Source organism: Oreochromis niloticus, linkage group LG7 (genome assembly GCF_001858045.2).
Source record: "Oreochromis niloticus isolate F11D_XX linkage group LG7, O_niloticus_UMD_NMBU, whole genome shotgun sequence".
Taxonomy (NCBI): domain Eukaryota; kingdom Metazoa; phylum Chordata; class Actinopteri; order Cichliformes; family Cichlidae; genus Oreochromis; species Oreochromis niloticus.
Genome location: NC_031972.2, coordinates 53,374,438 through 53,388,873, shown reverse-complemented (window position 1 = coordinate 53,388,873; position 14,436 = coordinate 53,374,438).

Below are 14,436 nucleotides of genomic sequence, written 5' to 3'. Positions count from 1 at the left end.
CTCCAAAGACTCTAAAGATCTTGTTATCGTCGAGATTTCTGTCCTATCTTACGTTTTGGGGTGATCGTGATTCAGGGGGTTGGGAAGCTCATCTTGTAACTGCAAGGTTGCCGGTTCGATCCCCAGCTCTGTCTGTCTTGGTCATTGTGTCCTTGGGCAAGACACTTCACCTACCGCCTACTAGCACGTTAGGCATTGCTCTTGGTAGAAGCTGTAATAAGGTGTCTAATGGGGTATAATTTTTGTGTTCTTCCGGTTGATTTTGATGTTATTTCACATTTGATGGATTTCTTTAGATGTGAAAATGTCTCCAGGCTTTTAAAAGGTCTACATGAATTATTTGTCTGCAATCAAAAATTCCAGATCCATACAAATAATTGTCCTTGATGTAAACATGTAAGAAAAAAATTGTGTATGTTTCTGTTCTGTGTCCTGTGTGCTGTGTCCTGTTTGTTTGTATATGTGTCTTTCTGGCTGCTGTTACAACCAAATTTCCCCTTGTGGGACAATTAAAGGATTATTCTATTCTATTCTAAATAAAAAGTAAAAACAAAATACAGTAGAAATACGAAGGATTTCCATTTGCCCCTAGATACATTTGACGGAACATCAATAATCAATGTCCTAATAATTTTTAATTATGCTTTTTAGATATAAGCTATACAAGTAAAAGAAAGTGATCGGTTGAATCTTATATTGTGTTTCATTACATAGTTTTTGTTTGTTTTATCCTCTTGGATTATTGTTCTGTCACTTTGCTTTTTTTTCTTTCTGTTGTATAACATCTTTGCTCTGTTCTCAAGAAATCTGTGTGATGTTTAAATAAAATGTACATAGACTCCATCTATTTCGAGACTCTCAGATGAAATTTCTGAATTATGTATTTCCTTGACTCCAGTTTTTCAAAGATAAATGGATTGGAAAACTACACTGTAAGTCCGGATAAGTTGAATTTACTTTAAAAAAAAAAATCAAGCTAACTCGTTGCCTTAAATTTTTTAAGTAATGAAGCATTAGTTGAACAAGTGCAGTGGACTACGTTCAATTTACTTGACCTGCTAATGGAAGATATAAGTTGAATGCACTAATAACAGAGTTACTGTCATGTGTGGGCTTTGTGCAGGCAAGATAGGACCCAAAGTGCAGACTCTCGGAGACAAAAATTAGACTGGAAGCAGCTTTATTGCTGAATACCATAACTAAACTGAAAATACCATAAACTAAACAGGCAGGCTGGCAGACAAAAACACACAGTACAGAATGAGGGTGTGAGCATTAACAACGACAACAAGCAGGAAACACTGAGAACTAAAATACAAAGGACGGAACACGAGGAACTAGGGAACAGGTGGAAACACAGCTGGGACTAATCAGACAAAATGAGATGAGGGAAAAGCAAAACTAAACACACTGCGGACAGGACAGAGATATCAAAATAAAACAGGAAGCATAACAGCCATCAGGACGCAGACTAGACACTGAGACGTGGAACACGGGGAAGGGCACAGAAACAGAACAGGAAACCAGAAACTCAAAACACAACCATCCAAAGAAAACAAAAGTACAAAACTCAAAACACCGGGGCACCGACCCAGGACCGTGACAGTTACAGTAACTGAAGATACTTTGTTTAAACAATCATTCACCACACATTTATTTAACCCAGCATTACTCCATTACCAATTGAACTAAACTGTATATTCTAACTGACCAAACTTAACTTTTATCTTTCTTAAAAATCAAAATATATATCTTTTAATCAGTAGAGCCAGGACATAGAAATACAACAATTTTTATTGAACATATCTTTGTTTCAGCAATGAAAGTAACACAAATGTTTTCTTTAGAATATTGAACTGTGTCTGTTGAAATTAGGTGGATAAAATCACATCATAAAACTCAGCACTGCTGAGCACTGGTATCTTAACATTTACAATAACACATTTGTCCATGGAACAACAAAAAAGTTAAGAATACAAGTAGAGAACTGGAGGGTGAACAAAAAAACAAACAAAATACTATATGGAGAGCCCATACTTGCCCTCCACATCTCTGCTGATTCCTGAGTGTTTGTAGTTTGGGTTTTAGATCTGTCTTACCTAAGTTCAGAAGTACTTGTTGAAAAATTTACAAGTGTTCTTCATGTACTTTGGGTTGTTGAGATGCAGTGGATAGGTGTGGAATGCACTTCGCACACACTGTCTTGTTGGTCACCTTTTATTGTTTAGCTTTTATAATGCACAGTCAGGTCAGCGCTGCACTCAGCTTCTCCAGGCACCCGTTCCCGTCTCCTTCCTCACTAAACAAGGGGAAAAGAAGCTGTCATTAGTAAGACGCCACCAGCTGTGCTCTCACCTGCCTCCCCGGCACCGCCCCGTTGAGCTCACTGCACCACACCTCCCTTGCAGCTGAGCCAGGGACCACACCTCCGCCACAATAGGTAAGTCCGAAGACAATGTACATGGCCTGGGGCAGGTTCTCAACATCCATCACAATCTTGCCCTCCAAGATGATTCCCACTGAGGATGCATTCTGGTAAAGGGACTGCACGTTTTCATGTTCATGGCAGAGGATCCCCACTGGCACATCATTCTACAAACCTTCCTCATCATCAGTGTCCTGAAAAAAGAAACATAGCATGATCACGTCAACATGGCAACACAGTGCTACAAACAGACTCTATATATACACAGCTGATGTGTCTGCCCTGTCCAGTGTCCACCTACTGCCCAGGGCAGTGAATGCTACAGAAAATCACTCAGGATAGTCAGTGACATATAATAACAATAAAAAGTTAACTATTATCATTAGTAAACTTTAAAATACTATGCATGGTAGAGAGTGAGGAGGGGAGGTGGAGAGAGGGAAAAGTGGAGAGGTAGTAAACAGCTGGAACTAGGGAAATGGGGATGAGAGGAGGTAAAGAAAAATCAAAGTTCCTCATAAAGCAGGCTTTGAAGAAGGCAGATGGATCATCGCTGAGAATGACACGAAACCCCCTGAGGACAAGACATCTGACCTCCATCATATCCGAAATCTGGTGGGATGAAGGAGGAGAGAGGAGATCACACATTTCGAATAGGGTAAGGAAAGCATCTACAAACATGATGAAATCATAATCACACTGTTCTGATGACACAAACTCGAGTTTCACCCTCTAGATCATCTAATTATTTGAGGCTCTGCGCTTCAAATATTTAGTAAGTCAGGAAATATTTAAAAATAGGGATCCAGACTCTGTCTTTCACAATCTATACTGTTGAACAAAAGCTAAATGTTATTGAAAGTCGGAAAAAAACATTTTTTCCCCAGGTGGTATTTTACTGATGCTTATCCTGATGCTTTTATTGGTTGAGTGGTTTTTTTCATTTTTTTATTTTTGTTTAAATAAAAAATATTTTGTTGTTAAACAGGTGCTGCTCTGAAGACAATCTACCCAGACAGTGGACAGTGGAAAACCAAATAAATAAATTAAACAATCAAATATTCTGGGAAATAGAAACATACAGAAATAGAAATGTTATAAAGGGTGATAGCTTTACAGCAGACAGGATTTCCTGGCTTGGTCCTTGTGACAACTTGGCTTGTCTGTCAGAGGAAGTCCCTCACGGCTTGTCATGTAGGTGATGGAGAGAGTGCTCAGGATCATCCCTAGTGGATAGCAGTTGGATGAGTGTCCTGTCCACTGTGACTTCAAAGCTTTGAACCTCTTGATCAGTTTTGGTGCTGGCTGCTGTGACAATGCTCCCCCAGAGACTACAGTTAAGCACACTGCATGAGCCACAACCTCTGGTGCTGAAAAATTCAACCACCGCTTTACAGCCTGGTGGAAACAATGGCTTTGGTCTCTATAGCTAACTTTACCTTTCACAACTGTACTGAATTAGTTAAGCTTTACATACAGCCTTGACTGATTTGGTTAATCCAGTCACCTCCAGAATTAACCAAACCAGACTTATCAGCCTTGTCTGTGGTGCTAGTCCCTTTTTAACAGAATTATCTGATGATTTATATGCCCAGCTGTGTAATACAGGCCATCTGAAAAGTTTGTACTTTAAGCTATTGTATTTTTTTTCTTTGTTTGTTTTGTAAAAAAAAAAGGTGTCTCTTTCAGCTGGATCACCTGCAGCTACATCTTCTTCTCATTCTTCATGTCCCTGTTTCCAATTACTTTCATGCCTTTGTGTGAGGGAACAGTCAAATAATATTAAAAATTAGTTGGTGGGACCTGATAGACTTGTTACAGTTTCCCTGAGGACCAAATGTGGTTAAAGAGTGGTGTTGGCTAGTAAATCTTTAATGTGCTCCTAAAGTGACAGGTTAATTGTTTTCTGATATTAAAAAGGTCAGAGGCACTTCTACAAAGGAGTGGAAACACTGCCTCATGGCACATTTACCTCCTGCTTTCTGGTCTGTGCAGTCTGAACCTGTCTTACAAAGTAATGAATCTGAAGAACCTGGACCTCAACATTTTTGAAGCCATGTGGGATCATCTTGACAGAAAACATAACAAAAGGCAGCTAATATCCAAAGAAGAGCTCTCAGTGTCCTTCAACCAATCTGAAGAATAGTTCCTGTAGACAAAGATTGAATTTCAAGCTTGTTCCAATTATTCAAATTCTGTTTTTGACTCATTTACTGTATTTACATGTTTCGTGTTTCAATAAAGTGCTGCTCGTATTTCTCTGTAAAAGATGATGAAATGAGATGTGGATTCCTGAATCAAGGCTAGTGTGGTGTCCCCATATGTGGCTGGATGAACAGAAATTAATACCCTGAAATGAATGACTGCATTTGCTTGCACCACTGTAAGGGTGATGTTGAAATACAGCTGATTATGTGTCCCAAAGCCTTTGGGTAAGATGATCCGTGAGGGGAAGAAGTGGCTCATTGAGAACGAAAAATGAAAAATGCATGAAATTATGGGTAATGTCCTTCACACCTCCACTCCTCAGTCTATTGTTACGGGTCCGAAATTGAGGATAAGAGTAAAACAATGATGGTCCAGAAAAGGCCGTTCAAACAATTGATTTTAATGAATGCACGCAGCGTGGAGAGGTGCAAACTGCAAAGCAGTTGTACATCTCTACCCAAAATACACTCTAGATTGCTTTTATAACATCAGGGTATTGTAACGCCCCTTCTTGCGTTTACAAGCAAATAATTTGCATGTACAGAACATTCATGTATTTTAAGAATTAACTGCAACATAGAGGTTCCTCTTTCTGGCATCCTCTTAAGAATATGGTGATGATCTAAGGCCTTTGAGGTCACCATGGACTGGACATCCTTCCGTCACCTGTAACTAAGCAAACTCAAATACCACAAGAAGCTGAATACATTCAGGCCTTTGCTCAGCTACTATTTTACTGTACCCATATACTCAGCCTATGAGTTATGATACATATATATTTAACTCAATCATTTTAAAGTAGTTATAACTGCACCTGTAATAAACATGTTAATATTTGATTATGATAACCCCTATAATATAAATTATAACATAATGCCAGCAACTTCAATAAATGCTTGGATGAAATGATAATTAATGCAATGACAAAGATGATGGTTATATAAAATAATCCCTGTAATTCCACAATTCCCCCTTTTGACGTCTTCCAAAGACGTCACTACACTATTCCCAGGTCCACTACCTTCGCTCTGACCCTCTCTAGCCGCCCCCTGACTCAGCAAATCCGACAACAACCTCATGTCTTCTAGGTGGTCCAACAATAAAACACCAGCTCCCACTTGAAAACACTTCGTGCTTAAGTGGTCTCTGCTCCTTTTCTGGGTCCTTCTCTAGTGGAAATCTTCTCCTGTAAGGGATAGAAAACAAACAACCTTTCTCTGCTACACCTTACTAACCTACTTTGTTCATCTAAGGTTCCTGTCATTATTCAAAGTTGGTTCACAATATCATATCAGGCAAAATCACAAACCCTACTGCCACGTCTACTTTGTTAAGCTCTTCAGCTAGACTCTGTACCGGTTTGCCAATCTGTGTGTACATGTCTCTACACTTTTAATGTCTAAATGCACATCTGGATGTATGTGCACTTGTATGTCTATCTGCATCTATGAGTCAATGATTTGTCAGATATAAGGCGTTAATGTGAGAAATGTTTCCTGACTATTAACTCCTGATACTGGAGGGACTTTCCGGGTTGCCCAACCTCTTAGGTTTGGCCTTTTACACTTTTACTAAAGAAATTTTAACAGAGCCCAAAGAGATTTTTATTTTGCTCCTGTGCTTGACAGGTTAAGCGAAGTTGTTTTTTGTTTTGTTTTGAAATTTTTCCCTTCTGTGTGTGTGTGTGTACATAAGTAAGAATATGATAATCAACATAAGATCCCTGGTTTGCAAATGATTTTCTGCCCCCGCTGCAGGGCAACATCATGTGGTGGTGAGTCTATGTTGGCTAGTTTAATGCAAATATGTAACAGTTGCTTCATTACATTGCCCACTCAGAGTTGCGCAGTTTCAAAGTATGTGGAGAGTTCAATACACATTTCTTGGCTAATTATTTTCCCAATAAAAGTGAAATCAAACATTACATTTGATTTTACTTATGTATTATCCTGTTCTGGGCTCTATCCATTATATTAACTTTATTTAATCTCAATACTCTTTATGTGTGTGAGCAACGCTTTTAGTCTTATTAAACACAACCCAAGTAAAATGCACACCATCCCCATGTCAGCCTAAATCTCCGCTAAAAAGCACACTTCAAAGTTTTCTATCTGGATTTACGCCTCTTTTGGCCTCAAGCATATACATAACATGCCAAGGTTACTGTTAATGCCCGTTAGACAAGTTTCCATTATCTACAACATTTTGTTTCACCCGGCTCACCCTCACACATTTCCTGTTCACTTATTGCATATTTATCTTTAACACCTTTTACCTCAGTAGTTGCTAAGCAGAAACAAAGCAACCTGTGGTCCACCTTTACCCTGTAAAATAAACTCATATCATGTTTGTGTCTGTAAGCATGTTTTGCATTCATTCATTACACTCCCCGCCATTCCTGCAAGTTAGGAGCTGTAAAGTTGAAAGCTGCATCAAGTCCAGGCCTCTGGCCTGGCCTATATATAAATCATGTGTGTTTGTAAGCGTGCGTACAATTCACCTGCTATGTTCTCATCATCCCTCAACATGTATCACCTGGACACTCTCACCAGTGAAGCTTAAAACCCTCTTGGATAGAACATCAACTCTAAACAAGCACAGTTATGCATTGCGTATAAAATTAACTCAACCTCATGCTAACCTACATAAGTACCTGTCTTAAGAGAGACCTCTGCACAGCTCAGACGCCAGTTGCAAGAGCTCTCTAACATTAGAATCATCAGCTGTGACTTATATAGTGTTATTTCGGTACTTTATACTTCACACATTTTTGAACGTTGTTTATATGGGGAGTTCCTCTTTTTGTGTCTATATTTATTAATATGCCTTGTGCACTAAAGCTTCCTGTTTTTCAGTCTGGCTGAGCACTCGTTTGTGAGTATAAACTGGCCTCTACAAGCCTTCATTAGCAGATACACATTACAAATACTTCATATATACAGAGAAAAACCCAATAATCCACATTTCACTATTTTGTTCTTTGGTTCAGATTTGGATTCTGTATTGTTCTTCATTTGTTATTATTTATGTTTAGATTGTTTATTGCTAATCTTGGTTTGTTGTTGTCTGTTTGGGAGCTGACATAGTCTCTATAAATGAACTTCTTTTGGTGGAGTAGCATCAGGAGAGAAGCTCCAGAGAGGCATCTTCCATGTTAAACACTAAAATATAACAAAAGAGATCTTCTCAACGTGTTGTATATTTTTAATATTTCCTTATTATTTTGTCATAAAATAAATCAACCAAATAACTTAAGCTGTGTGACAGCACCTTGCGTTTACGCCAGGCTGTGAGCTGCCCTGAAGCTACACCCCCTTTCACCCCATTTACTTTCTCAATCTTAGTTTAAACTATTCCTGACCTTCTCCTTCTCTCGTCTGATCGTCTCAAGCACGTCCTATACCAAATTTACTTCCTCTTTTCAAGTCCCACATTTAATTACAAGCTCAAACAGATTTGCCCTATATTGCTGTCTCGACGTGTTTCCTGTCAACTTAACAGAGTTATTCTCAAACTCAGAGCTGAGGTTCCCCTTTTCTAAGTCTGTCTGTTCTACAAGAGAGCAAGTCGGTAAACAAGTTTATCATCACAAAGGTTATTAGGCAAAGGTCACGTAGACATTTGCCTAGTAACCCTAAAAGAACACATTTCATGTAGCTAATCGCATATATTAACACCCCCCTTTTTGTGACACATCTCATGTGTTACAAACTCAAAATCCTTCACTCAGGTTAGGGAATTAAAGAAAAGTTTAGTCCTATCATATTATGTATAAATGCTCCGGCCCTTCAAACCTGTATTTAAGGAATGAAATCAAATTAATCATCATGTCAAATCCTTTCTTGGCTCCATCCACAGCCTGCATCCTTGAAACGTCCTAGAAACAAAAACCTGTGTGTTAACCAGAACATCACCTTTTATACTCAGTTTCTCCACTTCATCCAACCTGTAATATAAAAAAAGTTAAAACAGAACAATTATCAGTCATATGTCCAACCTTAGTCCAGTCTTTTGTCAGTGTCCAGTCGGTCCAACCTATGGTCTGCCTCGTCCGTCCATTCACCTGTCCATTCCCACACATTCACTCACACGCATTACCATCAGGTATTGCTGACAGTGGAGACTATCTCGCAAATATTCAGTCTTCACTCTCAGCAACATCAACTCATTTATTTGTTTTACTTTGTTTTTAAGAAAATAGTTCTTTCTGCTTTTAGACTGGATTGGCTCGCGGCAATCCTTTTACTTTGTCAGCGCTGTTATCCACTCTTTTGCAGGCCTGCTTACAACAAAAATGAGAAAAAAGAGAGCTGAGTATTAGCTCATCAAAGTACAAAACAAAATCACCTGACAGGTTTTTCTTTATAAGTGCACTGTTACAAAACCCCTTAAACATGTCCATGTTTATTAACACTCCCTCTTTAAAAATAAAACAACAACCTCAAAAATCTTCAACAATCTTAAATTTCACCCATAGAACACACCCAAAACGTAAAAAAGCTACACCGTTTTGTACACGAGATCCCCTTTAAGCACTTTACCAAACTCACATTCAACCTTAACATATAAGCACGTTCTCACAATATGTCAACACTAATTTATAAACCTCTTAATCAAATTTGCACCTCTGAACAATCTACCCCTCCTTTAAGGCCTCAATCACACACACACAGCAACCTCCTCTGTCCACATTCACACGAGCTCTCAAACTTTTTCCATACTCAGCCATATCTCAACAATTTAACTTGGCAAAATAAATACATGTTTAAACTTTATCACATTATTCGATTATTTTCATTTTCTTTCTATACTAATCACTTACTCTGATCAATCAGTGCAAGAGCACTCCTGAGTCACTCTTATAGACACTTTTCTTTTGTTTTTCCATCTATTTTATGAACCATTCACACCATTCTCTCACTCATACAAGCAGCAAGCAGATCTTCATTGCATATGCTTATGTTCTTAGCCAGGTTTTTAATCAATATCTGTTCATTAAGCTTCAGGAGCTTGTCTTTATAAGGTTAATGCATTTCTGTTTGTGTGTGTATGGGTATATGTTATTTTGCATCTATGACTTCACAGTCTCCCAGACTTCTTCCCAACTCTCCAGTTAAGCAGTCAGTTTTCTTTTTCCCCGAGTTACTAACCCACATTTTGATTTCCCACCTTAAATTACCGCCCTCCTGGTCTTCAGCCAGGAGCTGGGGCTTGCTTTTCAGGTTCCTGGACACATCATGCTGTGAACAATTCAACCAGAAACTTGCCTTAACTTATCCATAGATGTTAACCTCTAACTTTCTTCCGACTGCTGGATGTGGAGAGCCGGTCCAAGTCTGCTTTACTCCTGAAAATAACAAAACTAAGACATTTTCATTATTATCACCAGTGGTTAAATAACCCATTTCTCTGTCTCTGGTCAGAAACACCAATTATGCCAGGCATGTAAGCGTGTTCTTCCCTGCATTTTATGTTAATTGGGTGTAAACTGCTTCTTCATTAAATTAATTCATTGAGTTTCTCATTGCATTTCTATGTATTCATGTTAATGTACACTACGTGTAAGCTGTTTCTTCATTGCATCCTATATATTCATATTTAATTTATGCATTTCACCACTGAGCTTTAGATTCAAACTATCTCACTTCTGATTCATTTCAAAAATAATCTCACATGTAACAATTTGTATGTGTGTTTTCTATTCATTAAGGTAATAACAATTATTTCTTTCATTATTCTTACCTTTTCTAATGTTTACCTCTTTGTTATGCTATGGTGGACATCCCTAAACAATTCATGAGTTCAGGTTTCAATTTTCAATCCAATTATATCCTATATTCTCGCAGTCAAACTCGTCCAGCTTCATCTCTCACTGGTCCTCTCTGCACAATGTCCTGTTCGGGCTTCAAAGCTCCCGCAAACACAGTCTCAACTCAGCTGTTGTCTTCTTCTCTGTTTCTTTACAGTCTTTCTTTCAGATTAAATCCCAGCATGGCAAAATATCACTCAATGTCCAGTGCTCTTCCACAATTCTTTATCCCACTGTTCAACTGCCCAGCCTGTATTTTCACAGTACATGTTACATTACTCTTACATGCTGCTGCTGGTCGTCAGTCGTCATCAGTGTTACTGGATCAGTGGCACTGCCGTTTGCCTGCTGTATTCAAGTCCACGATGTTCTATCGGTCTTCATCAGGCGATTAACTGTCCTTTGAACTTCTTCGCCGCTTCAGGGACAAAGTGAGAGATCCAGCCGCACAATTTCGAGCCAAAAACTGGCTTATTCTCCCAATTCTTTTAATCTACTTTTCTGCTGCTGAACTCAAGGTTGCAAAGTTGAAAGACGCCCACCTGTATTGACACACTAAACCATATAATTAGTATTATATTCATTTTTTCTTAAAGGCTTCATTTGCTTCATGTGCCTAGAGTTAAATCTCTCTCTCTGTGTTCTTTCTGTACACACTCAGTTCCCATATATGGGCATGCACAGTTCCTGTTCACTATTTCCTGTCGCTGCAGCCCCGGTACATAGAGCAATATTTCCTGTTCCTCAAACTAATCTAACTCCTTTGTTTTTTGTTTTCTTGAATTAAAAACACTTTCAAACTTTAGCACATCCTACTTTTCATCACACAAGAAATATATTTCACACTCCTTTATTCCATACACACCTTTTAAATGCTCTAACCTCTTTCAGACGCCATAAATCGTCTCACACGCACTGCCTTTCTCTCTCTCAGACTTCCCCTTTTCACTTACTCAGACAAATCACCCAGTCACTCAAATCAAATACTGACAGCATTCACACAGTTAAAATCACACAAAATACGCTTTCATACGAGTATTTTGGACATGCCTTCCATGATCAGAAAGAGCAAGTCAAAAGAAAAAAGAAAAAGAAAACTGAAACCTCTCATAACATCACTGAAGGTCAAATATCTTCATAGACCCAAAAGTAAGCATATTATTTCCCTAGTCAAAAGTCAAACCGTTACTCACAGTAATTTTAATCTCACAGCCTTTGTGTTTTGAAACTAAAAAGAGGAAGGGACAGCGCCCAATTTAAAGTGCGCATGTTGTCACTCAACAACACACACACAGAAAATGTAACTGTATATATTATCTCAAACTGAAACAAAACCCATCTAAAAATCCTAAAACATCTTACTTCGACACCCCAAAACACACATCGCTTACAGACATCTTTATTAATTAAATTATCTCAAATTCAATTTCAGTTCTCAGAACCCAGGTAACGGTCTTAAGTATCAACAGTTTATGTATCCTATCTCAAAACCCCTCAAAAAGTCATACAGTCATGGCAAGAAATAAAACTTTACTTACATATTGTAATAAACAAAACCAGCATCTTAAGTACATGCACCAGCAATGTCTAGCAGTCCCTATTAACTTCCTCATACTCTATTGACCTCTCAGCTGCCTTATTTGCATTCTCACACACACACACACAGTCTAAAAATAATACCAGCCTGACTCACAGACTCAGACAAGTCTCTTAATATATTTACACAGACGTCCTATGATTACAACTGCACAGATTTTAGGCTTCTCATTCCAAAACCTACACAATTTAGACAATTTTTAAATTAACGGTCCGACCGATAAACTCCCTGAGTTTTTTGTCATCAATTGTAACCAGTCTCGGCCCCGGGCCGTGGCCAAATATCTAAGACCCTACACAATTTAAAAGCATCAATCAACTCAACCCGAAAAGCCCTGTTATGTGGACACCCCACATCCCAGGCTTCCCCGAAGTTTTAAGTTAAAAGGTAGACGCCCGAAACCCGGTTTCTACTGACCAAAAAAGTGCAAACCACCGTCCCGGACGGCAAAGTGGTCCAACCACTAGTTATTCTGGAGTGCCCCAAGCTCCACAGTGACCAACTGACTATCCCTCAACTGAGGACAAGGTCTAAGCGTCCTTGACCTTGGCAACCGTTACGTCTGAGCAATGCACTTGTTAGACTCCCAGAGTCCCGTTCTATACAATTTAATTATTTTGAAGACACCCCGAAAATCATAAACCCACCATATCGGTGTCCAAGCCCGGCTTTATATTCAATTGAGACTTTAATGTCACAAACTTCACCAATTACCTATTATTCTAAATTCTCTTTATCCTAAATCCTCTTTATTCTTATTCCTTTGGGACTTTAACCCGGTACCTTTAGTGAGACTCTAACTCACTTTTACTCTTTTTCTTATCATTACTTCAACTTCAACTTCTCATGAGATTTTCACCAAAACCAAAACAGACCTTTACCAGTAATTTTCAGTGAGTAGACTTTCAATTTTGTCAGACCCAATTCAGCACTGTTTGGAAATAATTCAACAGGTAGTGCCTTACCTTTGAATAAGCCGGCTTATGTCCACTCACTTCGACCACTGACTCGTGTCTGCCTGTTTGAGCACCTTGGACCCTCTCAGTCTCAACCTCCACCTTTTCTCCCTCAACCCTCGGCCAATGCACCAAATGTTACGGGTCCGAAATTGAGGATAAGAGTAAAACAATGATGGTCCAGAAAAGGCCGTTCAAACAATTGATTTTAATGAATGCACGCAGCGTGGAGAGGTGCAAACTGCAAAGCAGTTGTACATCTCTACCCAAAATACACTCTAGATTGCTTTTATAACATCAGGGTATTGTAACGCCCCTTCTTGCGTTTACAAGCAAATAATTTGCATGTACAGAACATTCATGTATTTTAAGAATTAACTGCAACATAGAGGTTCCTCTTTCTGGCATCCTCTTAAGAATATGGTGATGATCTAAGGCCTTTGAGGTCACCATGGACTGGACATCCTTCCGTCACCTGTAACTAAGCAAACTCAAATACCACAAGAAGCTGAATACATTCAGGCCTTTGCTCAGCTACTATTTTACTGTACCCATATACTCAGCCTATGAGTTATGATACATATATATTTAACTCAATCATTTTAAAGTAGTTATAACTGCACCTGTAATAAACATGTTAATATTTGATTATGATAACCCCTATAATATAAATTATAACATAATGCCAGCAACTTCAATAAATGCTTGGATGAAATGATAATTAATGCAATGACAAAGATGATGGTTATATAAAATAATCCCTGTAATTCCACACTATCTCTCTCCCCTCAGTGTTTGTAGGCAGGAGGCTAAATGGATCTGCGTTTTTGAGGGAAGGGTTAATTCACTGACAAAAAACACTAAACCCACAGAGAGAAGTGACCATTCATTCCAGCCAGACTGTGATTACCCCGTGAGTTGTCACATCACGGTGGATAATTTGCTAAATAAGTAGGTAACAGTGTGGCGACTTAAATCAAAGCCCATTAGCCTTTCTACCATCGAGTTGGCCTTTGTTTCTATAGCTGACACTTCCATGTCTTTATCTTGAGATGTGAATTATTCAGGCAATAATTTAATTAACATAAATGAGTATCACAGTTTAGGGACGATAAATCATTGTGGTTTTTATTTCAGTAAAATAAATGCTGTAGAATTTTGATACAAAATGACATTATCACCAATTACTTTGTATTTACTAATTATATTAGAGTAAATACACCGTCTCTGGCTGCTCTGGTAGCTTTTGATGATTGACCTACTTACAAGACGCATCATAAAAGGAGCACACCTTGACCTTTATTATGAAGGGACTCTGGATCTGAGCTCAAGTGTAAACCCTAAAGCAACACCCTGCAGTATATTAGTATGAAGAACACAAGCGGCTGTTTTTGTAATTCCACATTTGACCTTAATTTACACAGTAGACAATGCCCTTTTT